This window comes from Ovis aries, chromosome 26 (assembly GCF_016772045.2).
Source record: "Ovis aries strain OAR_USU_Benz2616 breed Rambouillet chromosome 26, ARS-UI_Ramb_v3.0, whole genome shotgun sequence".
NCBI classification, from domain to species: domain Eukaryota; kingdom Metazoa; phylum Chordata; class Mammalia; order Artiodactyla; family Bovidae; genus Ovis; species Ovis aries.
In genome coordinates, this window is record NC_056079.1 from 2808790 (window position 1) to 2825915 (window position 17126).

The 17126-nt window shown below is 40.2% G+C and overlaps 1 protein-coding gene across 1 annotated transcript in view; it reads right to left on the minus strand.

Moving 5' to 3' along the window:
• Window positions 1-17126, minus strand: part of CSMD1 (CUB and Sushi multiple domains 1) — a 2070567-nt gene that overhangs the window by 506998 nt on the left and 1546443 nt on the right. The gene's annotated exons all lie outside the window — the stretch shown is intronic.

Sequence of the window (17126 nt, forward strand, 5' to 3'; positions counted from 1 at the left end):
AATGCCATTGTTATTTCAAATGATATCAAGTTGCTTTTTAAAATAATGATTCTGTACATTTGAGAGCCCCTGATTATAGGATTCTATGGAATTCAAAATTGCTATCACTCCAAAGATATTATCAGCTTTAAAAATGAAATCAACCCATATTATATGTTAAGCCTATCAAGTATTTATTCTCATATTTATAGTGTTCAGAATGACCAAAGGTTAAGTCAGTATAAGCAAAATAAATGGAGACTGCAGTTAATGAGATCTATTTAGAGGATAACTGGAACACCAAAAAATAAACATTTTCAGTGTGATGTCCACAGATTTCATGTAGTTACTCATATTTACATATGAAAAAAACCTTCTGAGGCTGGAAAGTTGTCCTCTACATTTACCTTGCAAAGCCTTGTCTGTTTTAAAATAAAGAACACTTTGGGTGGTCGACATCATCTAGACAAGAGCAGCTTGTGTCTGACGTATGGATGTAATAGAACACTGTGTCCTTCTTTCTGTAGAGCACATATCCTTTACCCTGATAAAAGTAATGCTTGCTTTGTTGACCAAAATTGTGATTGAAGGGGAAAAGTGTCTGGAGTGTCAAAAAGTTAGGTGAGAGCCCTGGGTGACAAGGAGAAATAGATTGATGATGGAACTATATGCTAGACAGACAGATAGATACAGACACTAGATAATCTGTAACAGATATAAGGAAAGGAAGAAGATATCACTGGTGAAAGAGCGAGATGAATAGATAGGTAAAAGAGATCAGTAAATGGAGATGATGGCAGTAGAAATACATGAAGAGATAGATGGATAGATGATAGACAGGGTAGATGTAGGAAGGTAGGCAGATAGATGTAGGAAGGTAGGCAGGTAGATAGAGTAACAAATGGGGTACATAGCCAACTGAAGAGAGTGAGAGAACGGCAAATACAGAAGTCATTATCACTGTGAATACACTTTGATGAGATTTACTTAAGAGTAACTCTGAAACTCTGGAATCTTGTACAAAACATCAAATGCTTGTTTATTAAACCTGAAAGAAAGGTCTAAGTGGCACCAGGGAGGAAGGCAGACTTTGGACTACCATCCAATTTGATGTTGCATCTCTGAGCAGGTTCTAACCAGGTGCTTTCCTGAGCAATGCTAATATGGGGTGCATTAATTTTGCTATTTGAAATTCTTACTAAAATTAGTTGTATAGCCATTATAATTTATTTAAAAAAATCTACTCTTTCAAATTGCAATGTTTGTCTGAATACATTATTTTAGCAATCTAATTCGAAACAGGTGTAGGGATTGATGGCTGTTGTTTATGAGGCCCAGCAACCAAGGATGGTTTTACTTCATTTTTTTTGTTTTTCCATGGGCTGATTTATAAATGTCCATGGTCTAACAAGATAGAAAAAAATGATCGAAGATTCACGCATCCTGGAGGTTCCCATTACCCTTTTTGACACACTGATTCTGTGTTGACTTGTCTAACAGCCTGCAGTGAAGCAATGATAATCCATTCAAGCCTGAGGGTCATGCTTGGCTGATTTTTAATGTCACAGATGGGGGTCTCATCACATAAATGTGTTTTTATTTTGGGTGTAAAAAGGATCATTCTATAATTCTTTCAAGCCAAAGCAAAGGGTGTTGGAGAGGTTTTTGTCAGGGTTTAGCCTTGACAATCAGCCTCTACTGAGAGTCAAAGGACAATCTTCATGCCATTGCTGCTGCTGCTGCTGCTGCTAAGTCGCTTCACTCGTGTTCAACTGTGTGCAACCCCATAGACGGCAGCCCACCAGGCTCCCCCGTCCCTGGAATTCTCCAAGCAAGAACACTGGAGTGGGTTGCCATTTCCTTTTCTGATGCATGAAAGTGAAGTGTGAAAGTGAAGTTGCTCAGTCGTGTCCGACTCTTCGCAACCCCATGGACTGCAGCCTACCAGGCTCCTCCACCCATGGGGTTCTCCAGTCAAGAGTACTGGAGTGTGTTGCCACTGCCCTAGTTTGTTATAAAATATATAATTCTATAAATATATCTGGCAGCTAAACAAAATATACATCTGGAATGAAAGTTGCTGTCATTTCTCAGTCAGTGATGAGTGATGTGATCAAGAGAATTCATTTTTGTAAACAAAATTTGTGTGTATTTAAGGAGTATAGCATGAGGATTTGATGTCTACACATATAGTACATGACCGCTACTATAGTCAGGCTAATAAACCTGTCGTTCACTTAGTATTCACTCGCTTGTAAAGTAAAAGCACCTTAAATCTATTCTCTTAGCATATGTCCAATGACCAATACAGTATTTTTGTCTACAGCCACCATGCTGGCCATAAGATCTCCAGATTTATCCCCACCTCTACATCCCTAGTCATCATGGCTCAACTCTGCTTCTGGGAATTTTAATTTATTTATTTTAATTGGACGCTAATTACTTTACAGTATTGTATTGGTTTTGCCATACATTGACATGAATCCACCACAGGCGTATATGTGTTCCCCATCCTGAACCCCCCTCCCACATCCCTCCCCATATCATCCCTCTGGATCAACCCAGTGCACCAGCCCCAAGCATCCTGTATCATGCATCGAACCTGGACTCTATGATAATATACAAGTTTCAGTGCCATTCTCCCAAATCATCCCACCCTTGCCCTCTCCCACAGAGCCCAAAAGACTGTTCTATACATCTGTGTCTCTTTTGCTGTCTCCCATACAGGGTTATTGCTGCCGTCTTTCTAAATTCCATACATATACGTTAGTACACTGTATTGGTGTTTTTCTTTCTGGCTTGCTTCATTCTGTATAATAGGCTCCAGTTTCATCCACCTCATTAGAACTGATTCAAATGTATTCATTGAATGGCTGAGTAATATTCCATTGTGTATATGTACCACAGCTTTCTTATCCATTCGTCTGCTGATGGACATCTAGGTTGCTTCCATGTCCTGGCTATTATAAACAGTGTTGCGACGAACACTGGGGTACACGTGTCTCCTTCAATTCTGGTTTCCTCGGTGTGTATGCCCAGAAGTGGGATTGCTTCCATGGGACGTATGGCAGTTAAAGCTGGTTTAGAAAAGGCAGAGGAACCAGAGATCAAATTGCCAACATCTGCTGGATCATGGAAAAAGCAAGAGAGTTCTAGAAAACCATCTATTTCTGCTTTATTGACTATGCCAAAGCCTTTGCCTGTGTGGATCACAATAAACTGTGGAAAATTCTGAAAGATATGGGAATACCAGACCACCTGACCTACCTCTTGAGAAACCTATATGCAGGTCAGGAAGCAACAGTTAGAGCTGGACATGGAACAAAAAACTGGTTCCAGATAGGAAAAGGAGTATGTCACGGCTGTCTATTGTCACCCTGACTATTTAACTTATATGCAGAGTACATCATGAGAAACGCTGGGCTGGAAGAAGCACAAGCTGGAAACAAGATTGCCAGGAGAAATATCAATAACCTCAGATATGCAGGTGACACCATCCTTATGGCAGAAAGTGAAGAGGAACTCAAAAGCCTCTTGATGAAAGTGAAAGAGGAGAGTGAAAAAGTTGGCTTAAAGCTCAACATTCAGAAAACGAAGGTCATGGCATCTAGTCCCATCACTTCATGGGATATAGATGGGGAAACAGTGGAAACAGTGTCAGACTTTATCTCTTTGGGCTCCAAAATCATTACAGATGGTGATTGAAGCCATGAAATTAAAAAACACTTACTCCTTGGAAGGAAAGTTATGACCATCCTAGATAGCATATTCAAAAGCAGCGACATTACTTTGCCAACAAAGGTCCATCTAGTTAAGGCCATGGCTTTTCCAGTTTTCCTGTATGGATGTGAGAGTTGGACTGCAAAGAAAGCTGAGAACCAAATAATTGATGCTTTTGAACTGTGGTGTTGGAGAAGCCTCTTGAGAATCCCTTGGACTGCAAGGAGATCCAATTAGTCCATTCTAAAGGAGATCAGTCCTGGGTGTTCTTTGGAAGGAATGATGCTAAAGCTGAAACTCCAATAATTTGGCCACCTCATGCGAAGTGTTGATTCATTGGAAAAGACTCTGATGCTGGAAGGGATTGGGGGCAGGAGGAGAAGGGGACAACAGAGGATGAGATGCCTGGATGGCATCACCGACTCGATGGACATGAGTTTGAATGAACTCCGGGAGTTGGTGATGGACAAGGAGGCCTGGCGGGCTGCAATTCATGGCATTGCAAAGAGCTGGACATGACTGTGCGACTGAACTGAACTGACGGCAATTGTATTTCTAGTTTTTTAAGGAATCCCCACACTATGTTCTCCATAGTGGCTGTACTAGTTTCCATTCCCACCAACAATGTAAGAGGGTTCCCTTTTCTCCACATCCTCTCCAGCACTGATTGCTTATAGACTTTTGGATCGCAGCCATCCTGACTGGCTTGAAATGGTACCTCATTGTGGTTTTGATTTGCATTTCTCTGATAATGAGTGATGTTGAGCATCTTTTCATGTGTTTGTTAGCCGTCTGTATGTCTTCTTTGGAGAAATGTCTGTTTAGTTCTTTGGCCCATTTTTAAATTGGGTCATTTATTTTTCTGGAATTGAGCTGCAGTAGTTGCTTGTATAGTTTTGAGGTTAATTCTTTGTCTGTTGCTTCATTTGCTATTATTTTCTCCCATTCTGAAGGCTGTCTTTCATCTTGCTTATAGTTTTGTTGTGCAGAAGCTTTTAATTTTAACTAGGTCCTATTTATTTTTGCTTTTATTTCCAATATTCTGGGAGGTGGGTCATAGAGGATCCTGCTGTGATTTATATTGGAGAGTGTTTTCCCTATGTTTTCCTCTAGGAGTTTTATATTTTATTGTCTTACATTTAGATCTTTAATCCATTTTGAGTTTATTTTTGTGTATGGTGTTAGAAAGTGTTCTAGTTTCATTCTTTTACAAGTGGTTGACCAGTTTTCCCAGCACCACTTGTTAAAGAGATTGTCTTTTCCCCATTGTATGTTCTTGCCTCATTTGTCAAAGATAAGGTGTCCATATGTGTGTGGATTTATCTCTGGGCTTTCTATTTTGGTCCATTGATCTATATTTCTGTCTTTGTGCCACTACCATACTGTCTTGATGACTGTGGCTTTGTAGTAGAGCCTGAAGTCAGGCAGGTTGATTCCTCCAGCTCCATTCTTCCTTCTCAAGATTGCTTTGGTGATTCAAGGTTTTTTGTATTTCCATACAAATTGTGAAATTATTTGTTCTAGCTCCATGAAAAATACCGTTGGTAGCTTGATAGGGATTGCACTGAGTCTATAGATTGCTTTGAGTAGTATACTCATTTTCACTATATTGATTCTTCCAATCCATGAACATGGTATATTTCTCCATCTATTAGTGTCCTCTTTGATTTCTTTCACCAGTGTTTTATAGTTTTCTATATATAGTCTTTTGTTTCCTTAGGTATATATATTCCTAAGTATTTTACTCTTTTCGTTGCAATGGTGAATGGAATTGTTTCCTTAATTTCTCTTTCTATATTCTCATAATTAGTGTACAGGAATGCAAGGGATTTCTGTGTGTTGATTTTATATTCTGTAATTTTACTATATTCATTGATTAGCTCTAGTACTTTTCTGATGGAGTCTTTAGGGTTTTCTATGTAGAGGATCATGTCATCTGCAAGCAGTGAGAGTTTTACCTCTTCTTTTCCAATTTGGATTCCTTTTATTTCTTTTTCTGCTCTAATTGCAGTGGCCAAAACTTCCAAAACTATGTTGAATAGTAGTGGTGAGAGTGGGCACCTTGTCTTGTTCCTGACTTGAGGGGAAATGCTTTCCTTTTTTCACAATTGAGGATAATGTTTGCTGTGGGATTGTCATATATAGCTTTATTATGTTGAGGTATGTTCCTTCTATTCTTCTTTCTGGAGGGTTTGTATCATAAATGGATATTGAATTTTGTCAGAAGCTTTTACTGCATCTATTGAGATAATCATATGGCTTTTATTTTTCAACTTGTTAGTGTATGTGTTACATTCATTTATTTGCAGATATTGAGTAATCCTTGCATCCCTGGGATCATGATGTATGATCTTTTAAATATGTTTTTGGATTCTGATTGCTAGAATTTTGTTGAGGATTTTTGCCTCTATGTTCATCAGTGATATTGGCCTTTAGTTTCCTTATTTTTAAAAAAATATAAATTCATTTATTTTAATGGAAGGTTAATTACTTTGCAATATTGTATTGGTTTTGCCATACATCAACATGTATCTGCCACAGGTATACACGTGCTCCCCATCCTCAAACCCCCTCCCTCCTCACTCCCCATACCATCCCTCTGGGTCGTCCTACTGCACCAGCCCCAAGCATCCAGTATCATACATTGAGCCTGGGCTGGCAACTCGTTTCATATATGATATTATATATGTTTCCGTGACATTCTCCTGAATCATCCCACCCTCTCCCTCTCCTACAGAGTATAGAACAGTCTTTTGGACTTTGTAGTTTTCCTTTTTTGTATGGCATCTTTGTCAGATTTTGGTATTAGGGTGATGATGACCTCATAGAATGAGTTTGGAAGTTTACCTTCCTCTGCAATTGTCTGGAAGAGTTGGAGTAGGATAGGTGTTAGCTCGTCTCTAAATTTTTGGTAGAATTCAGTTGCGAAGCTGTCCAGACCTGGGCTTTTGTTTGCTGGAAGATTTCTGATTACAGTTTCAATTCCTGTGCTTGTGATGGGTCTGTTAAGATTTTCTATTTCTTCCTGGTTCAGTTTTGGAAAGTTGTAGTTTTCTAAGAATTTGTCCATTTCTTCCAAGTTGTCCATTTTATTGGCATATAATTGCTGATTGTAGTCTCTTATGATCCTTTGTATTTCTGTGTTGTCTGTTGTGATCTCTCCATTTTCATTTCTAATTTTATTGATTTGACTTTTCTCCCTTTGTTTCTTGATGAGTCTGGCTAATGGCTTGTCAATTTTATTTATCCTTTGAAAGAACCAGCTTTTGGCTTTGTTGATTTTTGCTATGGTCTCTTTTGTTTCTTTTTCCTTTATTTCTGCCCTAATTTTTAAGATTTCTTTCCTTCTACTAACCCTGGGGTTCTTCATTTGTTCCTTTTCTAGTTGCTTTAGGTGTAGAGTTAGGTTATTTATTTGACTTTTTTCTTGTTTCTTGAGGTATGCCTGTATTGCTATGAACCTTCCCCTTAGCACTGCTTTTACAGTGTCCCACAGGTTTTGGGTTGTTGTGTTTGCATTTTCATTCATTTCTATGCATATTTTCATTTCTTTTTTTATTTCTTCTATGATTTGTTGTTTATTCAGCAGAGTGTTGTTCAGCCTCCATATGTTGGAATTTTTAATAGTTTTTCTCCTGTAATTGAGATCTAATCTTACTGCACTGTGGTCAGAAAAGATGCTTTGAATGATTTCCATTTTTTTGAATTTACCAAGGCTAGATTTATGGCCCAGGATGTGATCTGTCCTGGAGAAGCTTCCATGTGTACTTGAGACAAAGTTGAAATTCGTTGTTTTGGGGTGAAATGTCCTATAGATATCAATTAGGTCTAACTGGTCTATTGTATCTTTTAAAGTTTGTGTTTCCTTGTTAATTTTCTGTTTAGTTGATCTATCCATAGGTGTGAGTGGGGTATTAGTCTCCCACTATTATTGTGTTATTGTTAATTTCCCCTTTCATACTTGTTAGCATTTGTCTTACACGTTGTGGTGCTCCTATGTTGGGTGCATATATATTTATAATTGTTATATCTTTTTCTTGGATTGATCCTTTGATCATTATGTAGTGGCCTTCTTTGTCTCTTTTCACAGCCTTTGTTTTAAAGTCTATTTTATCTGATATGAGTATTGTTACTCCTGCTTTCTTTTGGTCTCTATTTGCATGGAATATCTTTTCCCAGCCCTTCACTTTCAGTCTGTATGTGTCCCTTGTTTTGAGGTGGGTCTCTTGTGGACAACATATATAGGGGTCTTGTTTTTGTATCCATTCAGCCAGTTTTTGTCTTTTGGTTGGGGCATTCAACCCATTTACGTTTAAGGTAATTATTGATAAGTATGATCCCGTTGCCATTTATTTTATTGTTTTGGGCTCGAGTTTATACACCCTTTCTGTGTTTCCTGCCTAGAGAAGATCCTTTAGCATTTGTTGGAGAGCTGGTTTGGTGGTGCTGAATTCTCAGCTTTTGCTTGTGTGTAAAGCTTTTGATTTCTCCTTCATATTTGAATGAGATCCTTGCTGGGCACAGTAGTCTGGGCTGTAGGTTATTTTCTTTCATCACTTTAAGTATGTCCTGCCATTTCTACCTGGCCTGAAGAGTTTCTATTGAAAGATCAGCTGTTACCCTTATGGGAATTCCTTTGAGTGTTATTTGTTGTTTTTACCTTGCTGCTTTAAATATTTGTTCTTTGTGTTTGATCTTTGCTAATTTGATTAATATGTGTCTTGGGGTGTTTCACCTTGGGTTTATCCTGTTTGGAACTCTCTGGGTTTCTTGGACTTGGGTGATTATTTCCTTCCCTATTTTAGGGATGTTTTCAGCTATTTTCTCCTCAAGTATTTTCTTTTTGTCTTCTTCTTCTGGGACTCCTATGATTCGAATGTTGGGGCATTTGACATTGTCCCAGAGGTCTCTGAGATTGTCCTCATTTCTTTTAATTCATTTTTCTTTTTTCCTCTCTGTTTCATTTATCTCTACCATTCTATCTTCTACCTCACTTATCCTATCTTCTGCCTCCATAATTCTACTGTTGGTTCCCTCCAGAGTGTTTTTTATCTCATTTATTGCATTATTCATTATATATTGACTCTTTTTTATTTCTTCTAGGTCCTTGTTAAACCTTTCTTGCATCTTCTCAATCCTTGTCTCCAGGCTATCTATCTGTAACTCCATTTTGTTTTCAAGATTTTGGATCATTTTCACTATCATTATTTGGAATTCTTTACCAGGTAGATTCCCTATCTCTTCCTCTTTTGTTTGGGTTGGTGGGCATTTATCCTGTTCCTTTACCTGCTGGGTATTTCTCTGCCTCTTCATCTTGCTTATATTGCTGTGTTTGGGTGGCCTTTCTGTATTCTGGCAGTTTGTGGAGTTCTCTTTATTGTGGAGCTTCCTCGCTGTGGGTGGGGTTCGACAGGTAGCTTGTCAAGGTTTCCTGGTTAGGGAAGCTTGTGTTGGTGTTCTGGTGGGTAGAGCTGAATTTCTTCTCTCTGGAATGCAATGAAGTGTCCAGTAATGAATTATGAGATGTCAGTGGGTTTGGAGTGACTTTGGGCAGCCTGTATATTGAAGCTCAGGGCTATGTTCCTGTATTGCTGAAGAATTTGCATGGTATGTCTTGTTCTGGAACTTGTTGGCCCTTGGGTGGTGTTTGGTTTCAGTGTAGGTATGGAGGCGTTTGATGAGCTCCTATTGATTAATGTTCCCTGGAGTCAGGAGTTCTCTGGTGTTCTCAGGATGTGGACTTAAGCCTTCTGCCTCTGGTTTTCAGTCTTATTCTTACAGTAGCCTCAGGACATCTCCATCTCTCACTTCTAAGGCGGTTCCCTCTGTTTTAGCTTCTGTTTGTTGGTCTCGTCAGTGTCTAATTTCCGCCCTGGCGCAAGGGGGCGGTGGTGGACACTTTTAGGCTGACTTGTTCATTCGCGCTGTGGGGAGGGAGGGACGCTGCAAACAAATAACACTGGCGTGTGCTCGCAGTGTCTCGGCCACACTGGGTTTGCCCCCGCTCACAGCGTGTGTGCTTTTCCTGTCTACACTGCTCAAGCTCTAGGTTGCTCTGCTGGGAACCGTCCGAGGCTGGCCCTGGGCTCCATGCACCTCCTAGGTCTAAGCTGCTAAGGTTCAGGCACTCTGGCAGTCCTCAGAAGTGCAGACTCTGTTGGGCCTGCATTTTATGCCCTTCCCAGATCTGAGCTGCTCAGGTGACCAGGTGTTTGGCAAGTGTGGTCGTTGTGACTTATTGCCTCCCCCATCCCTGCCGCTCAGTTTTCTGAGTGTACAACCAGCACACCTTCTCAGGCGGATGTTGACCATCCAGAACCCTAAGGAGTCTTGGTTAGCAACGAAGCCTGTTTGCAGTTTGGTAGATACTGCCTCTCTGGGGCTGCAATTGCCCCCTTCTGGCTCTGGCTGCCCTCGCCTGCCTGTCTTTGGTGGGGGATGGGCTGGTCCACAGCCAGCTAGCTCTAGTCAGTCCTTTGTTCTGTGAGTGGGTCTGGTGGTATCTTAGGTTAGGGCTTTTCACCTTTTCGTGGGGTAGCTATCCCACAGTTTTCTTTGCTATCTCAAGTTAGTTCCCTCAGATTGCCCTCGGGGCATTCAGGCCTGGTCCTTACTCTGAGCAATGCAGCCCATGCCTCCCTGCCCAGCCCCCGCTTGCTAGTGAGGGATGTGGGCATCTGCCCTGCTTCTCTGCTGGGAGTTACCATTGGGCACGTAATCTGTGGGTTTTAACTGTTTATTTATTTTTCCTCCCAGTTATGTTGCCCTCTGAGTTTCCAAGGCTCGCCACAGACTCGCCAGTGAGAGTGTTTCCTGGTGTTTGGAAACCTCTCTTTTTTAAGACTCCCTTCCTGGGACGGTTCTCCATCCCTACCTCTTTTGTCTGTCTTTTTATCTTTTATATTTTTTCCTACCTCCTTTTGAAGACAATGGGCTGCTTTTCTGGGTGCCTGATGTCCTCTGCTGGCATTCAGAAGTTGTTTTGCAGAATTTACTCAGCATTCAAATGTTCTTTTGATCAATTTGTGGGGGAGAAAGTGGTCTCCCCATCCTATTCCTCTGCCATCTTAGGATCGCCTCCTGTGAATTTTTTTATATTTCACGTATACATGAGATCATGTAGCATTTCTTTTCTGTGTACGGCTTAATATTCCATTGCATGCATGTATATTATGGTGGTGGTGGTTTAGTGGGTCAGATGAGCCTGATTCTTGTAACCCCATGTGCTGTAGCCTGCCAAGCTCTCCTGTCCATGGAATTTACAAGGCAAGAATAGTGGAGTGGATTCCCATTTCCTTCTCCAGGAGATCTTGTCAATCCATGGATTGAACCCATGTCTCCTGCATTGCAGGCAGATTCATTACTGCTGAGCCACCAGCAGTACACACACATATACACACACAGACACACCACATTTTCTTCACTCATCCATCTACGGACACTTAGGTTGTGTCTGTGTTTTGGCTGTTGTAAATAGTGCTGCCTGATATTTTAAAGTGTGAATGATTCAGTGGCATTTAGTTCCAAATATTTCCTTTAGCTTCTTACACACACACACACACACATACACACACACACACACATACACACACACACACACAAATGAATCACTAGGCTTCCTCATCAAAAGTTTTATTTTTTATGTGCCTTTGGTTTCAGTGTCCTCTTTAAACTATATTTAAACTTTTTTGAATGACATGTTTCTGCCAGAAATTGTGACGATAGGAAGAGATACAGAATAAGAGAATGACTTTACAATTTTCTGAGATGTACAACTAACAGCACAAAACAAGTAAGTAAAAAGTCCCTACATCTTGGAAAAAGCTAACTCATAATCACCTTAATGAATGACTGAGGGTTGAAATCAACAAGGTAAGGAATGAGGGCTTGAAACTGATAAAGGGGAAGGGGAAGGAAACTAATAAAAAGAAGGTTTAATGATTTGATCTGTTTAACTTCAAATCATTTTGCAGAAGGAAGACTTTTCAAACTGTGAATTTCCTCCAAAAGAACATAACCCTATATCTGGAAATTACTAACGTGCTTGCCAGAAGCAATTTATTTCACATTTTGAAGGGAAATTCATACTTTCTTAGGAATTAAACATTATGAAATTTCTAACAACTTTTAAAGTTTTTAGCCTGAGGTACTGAGGACCAACCATAAGAAAATTGAAAAAAAAAATTAACTAATTATAAAGAGACCATCCTGTCCAAATGCATGCATCACAGAGCCTGAGTAAATGCACACTGGTGTTTCCCAAAGGGAAAAAAAAATGTTTCATATCTGCAAATTACACATGGTAGTGGTCAATGATATGTAGCATGAAATTACCAAGATTTGGTTGCAACCTAGAAAGAAAAGTGCTTTGAAAGAAACAATTTAGGAAAAAAAAATTTTTCTAGGATAGTCTTGCTTTATACTTAGCCCCACATACAAGCACTAAATGTCTATTTAAAATTAGAGTTCAATGCACTGTTAATAAAAAGAGACATATAATAATATGGTGGTGCTAGTGGTAAAGAATCTGCCTGCAAGTGCAGGAGATCCAAGAGGCGTGGGTTTGATCTGTTGGTTGGGAAGATCCCCTGGAGCAGGAAGTGGCAACCCACTCCAGTATTCTTGCCAGAGAAATTCCATGGACAGAGGAATCTGGTGGGCTACAGTCCATGGGCCGCAAACAGTCAGACATGACTGAGCACATTATAATTATTTCAAATGTAGCTGCAATATTATCAACCTGTACTACTAAGAGTCAAATTAATCAGGGATTCAGAGGCAGAAAAGAGAAACACTCAAACACGCAGGACAACAAGCAATTTCTCCATCCACAGCTGACTGGTCATAACATCATATCACAAGAACACAAGGGGCATGGCATACAGATCCCAGAATCTCCCACATGGTTCTGTCCTCTAGAACTTTGCTGATTTCCAGCCTAAAGGCCAAGGCTTCCCTGGTTGCTCAGATGGTAAAGTGCATCCCTGCCTGCAATGCAAGAGAGCCAGTTTCGATCTCTGGGTCAGGAAGATCCCCTGGAGTAAGTAGGCGGCAACTCACTCCAGAATTCTCGCCTGGAATTTCGTGGACAGAGGAGCCAGGGCAGTTGCAGAGTTGAACATGACTGAAGCAGGTCAGCACATAAACAAAGACAAAACGCACCCTGAAGGCCATCCTCTGTCATTCCCTTCTCTCAGCAGTAACTGGAATAAATTACTTTAATTCTCTCTGTGATGTACCTACGGGGACTGTCATCCCTTACGTCAGGCCTCCCGAGGATCTGGGTGCTGACAATTAAAAGTAGGATGCAGCCACGTGTGTGCATCGTGCCGTGGTACAGCAGGCACTGGATTAGCAAAAGTTGTGTCATCACCACCTTCATCAGCTTCTTTCATAGAAAACTCCTCACGTCCACCAGCCAGACCACATTCTGCCACCAACATGAGGGGTTGTATTATTTCAAACCTAACAAGTCTTTATAACCAAGGAAAACCCTGGCTGTCTTCATTCTGACTCAGCAATTCCTATATACCAATACCAAAAAAGATCTTCACGACCAAGATAATCACGATGGTGTGATCACTCACCTAGAGCCAGACATCCTGAAATGTGAAGCCAAATGGGCCTTAGAAAGCATCACTATGAACAAAGCTAATGGAGGTGATGGAATTCCAGTAGAGCTATTTCAAATCCTGAAAGATGATGCTGTGAAAGTGCTGCACTCAATATGCCAGCAAATATTTAAAACTCAGCAGTGGCCACAGGACTGGAAAAGGTCAGTTTTCATTCCAATCCCAAAGAAAGGCAATGCCAAAGAATGCTCAAACTACCACACAATTGCACTCATCTCACACGCTAGTAAAGTAATGCCCAAAATTCTCCAAGCCAGGCTTCAGCAATACGTGAACCATGAACTCCCTGATGTTCAAGCTGGTTTTAGAAAAGGCAGAGGAACCAGAGATCAAATTGCCAACATCTGTTGGATCATGGAAAAAGCAAGAGAGTTCCAGAAAACCATCTATTTCTGCTTTATTGACTATGCCAAAGCCTTTGCCTGTGTGAATCACAATTAACTGTGGAAAATTCTGAAAGAGCTGGAAATACCAGACCACCTGACCTGCCTCTTGAGAAACCTATATGCAGGTCAGGAAGCAACAGTTAGAACTGGACTTGGAACAACAGACTGGTTCCAAATAGGAAAAGGATTACGTCAAGGCTGTATATTGTCACCCTGCTTATTTAACTTCTATGCAGAGTACATCATGAGAAACGCTGGGCTGGAAGAAGCACAAGCTGGAATCAAGATTGTTAGGAGAAATATCAATAACCTCAGATATGCAGATGACACCACCCTTATGGCAGAAAGTGAAGAGGAACTCAAAAGCCTCTTGATGAAAGTGATAGAGGAGAGTGAAAAAGTTGGCTTAAAGCTCAACATTCAGAAAACGAAGATCATGGCATCTGGTCCCATCACTTCTTGGGAAATAGATGGGAAAACAGTGGAAACAGTGTCAGACTTTATCTTTTGGGACTCCAAAATCATTGCAGATGGTGATTGCAGCCATGAAATTAAAAGACACTTACTCCTTGGAAGAAAAGTTATGACCAACCTAGATAGCATATTCAAAAGCAGTGACATTACTTTGCCAACAAAGGTCCATCTAGTCAAGGCTATGGTTTTTTCAATGGTCATTTATGGATGCAAGAGTTGGACTGTGAAGAAAGCTGAGTGCCAAAGAATTGATGCTTTTGAACTGTGGTGTTGGAGAAGACTCTTAAGAATCCCTTGGACTGCAAGGAGATCCAACCAGTCCATTCTGAAGGAGATCAGCCCTGGGATTTCTTTTGGAAGGAATGATGCTGAAGCTGAAGCTCCAGTACTTTGGCCACCTCATGCAAAGAGTTGACTGATTGGAAAGAGTCTGATGCTTGGAGGGATTGGGGGCAGGAGAAAAACGGGACTTACAGAGGATGAGATGGCTGGATAGCATCACCAACTCAATGGATGTGAGTTTGAGTGAACTCCAGGAGATGGTGATGGACAGGGAGGCCTGGTGTGCTGCGTTGCATGGTGTCACAAAGAGTCAGACATGACTGAGCGACTGAACCGATATGAAGTGAATACCAATTTATCCAGAAAGGAATCCTCTGTCATTTTATTTCTAGACAAATGTTTCCAACTACACACCTCCCTTTTCATTTCAGTAGAATTGTGCTTCTCCTAAGAAGCTTACCTTGGAAAAATACTTATACACAATACTATGGATTCTGAAGAATTAAAGTCAGATCCACAATATTTCAGAAAAAGAAGTGAATTGGGTGTTGGATGAAGACGACAGGGACTAATATTGTAAAGAAAATCCTGAAGCAAAAGTCATAAAAATGTCAATAAAAGTATCAGAGACAGAGTATACTTACAGTGCAACAAAGACTAACCAGCTCACCTGGGAGACTAAACAGACTCCGAAGCAGTGACGCAGGTATGTTAAAACAGTTTACTGAGTGAAATAAGAGAATAAACTAGTGAGATCTCTGCAAGAATTTCATTAATTCCTGAAGTGAAGCAACCAGAGAACCACAAGCATTGTTTGGGAGATTATTGAAATGTATTCCCAGATGGATGAAAGAAGTCAGCATAGTTATTAAACATGAGAGACTGGGAATTTGAGAGTCACAATACAATAACTGCTATAGAATAAATCAGAGTGTTATTAGATGTGGTAAAATGCAGAATTAACATTTACAGAACGTTAAAATCTATCAATGCAGGATATGTGGAATAACTTAGCTACAAATTTGAAGGACTAAAAGATGAAAGGATTGCAAGAGAAACTTACAGACACATAGATGAAGGCAGAAGATATGAGTTTATGAAAAATAACTGGAATGAAGGGGCAAAATCAGTAACTAGAAAAATAACAGAAGGAACATTTTTTATAGCTGGGTAATGATGAAAACAGATCTCAAAGAATGATACATTATGGCCCTGCTTAAACAAAATAAAGCAAAATAGGAATATACCATCTCATAGAAGTATTCAAGAAATCTAAGAGTTCCATACAGTAACACAGAAGAATTTCAAGAAATGCCAATCAAAGTTAGTTTTGTTTATCTCTGACCAATAAAACCCTAGAGATGATGGATCAAGATTATGAGTCCCAGATAAAAAGAAAAAATAATGTCCTTTTTAGCATGTTTATTTAGTGAAGAGGTTATTTTGTGTAGGAAGGAAAAGAAAATATTTTTTCTTAACTGTTTCTGGTATTTTACTAACACGCTGCTTACCTCCAACTTGGCTGAAAGATAGTTCAAAGAACAGAATTCATTTTAAATAATTATCTAAATGGTATTTTACTTAACTATGGAAAGACTGAGCTAAAGAATACTTTTTAAAGTCCTCTTTTTATTAATATATTTATTTTATTTGGAGGGTAATTTGCCATACATTGACAAGAATCAGCCACGGGTATACATGTGTTCCCCATCCTGAGGCCCCCTCCCACCTCCCTCCCCATCCCATCCCTCAGGGTCATCCCAGTGCACCAGCCCTGAGCACCCTGTCTCATGCATCAAACCTGGACTGGTGATCTGTTTCACATATGATAATATACTTATTTCAATGCTGTTCTCTCAAATCATCCCACCCTCGCCTTCTCCCACACAGTCCAAGTCTGTTCTATACATCTGTGTCTCTTTTGCTGTCTCACATATAGGGTTCTTATTACCATCTTTCTGAATTCCATATATAAAGAGTGGTTAAGAATCTGTCAGCTAATGCAGGAGACACAGGTTTGATCCTTGGTCCAGGGACTAAGATCCCATATGCTGCAGGGCAACAAAGCCTGTTCATCACAACTGCAGAGTCCACACGCTCTAGAGCCCATGTTCCGCAACAAGAGAAGCCAAGACAGTGAGACGCCCACACAAAGCTAGGGAGCAACCCCCGCTGGCTGCAACCAGAGAGAGCCCGCACACGGCAACAAAGACTTGCAAGTCAAGACAGAGTCAGTGTGTCAAAAAGGGCAATGGGAGCACACAGCCAAAGTAAAGTAACTAATTAAGAAAAATAAATGACGTTATGGAGAAAGGAAAGGGTAGAGTTGATAAAAAATAAAGACATGTACATTAATTTCTACATATTGAGCAACAGAGTTAGACAAAGAATCAGGCAACATATTTACTTCTGGGATTGAGACCCAGAAGCCAGAGGCGGCTTCCCAAGGTGGCTCATTAGTGATACAGCCATTCTAATTTATTTTTAAAAAATCTACTCTTCAAACTGCAGTGTCTGTCTGAATACATTACTTTAGCAATCTAATTTGAAACAGGTGTAGAGATTGGGAACTATTGCAAACCAATATCAGCATTGCTTATGAAGCCCAGCATCCAAGGACGGTTTAATTTAAATTTTTGTCTTTCTCATGGGC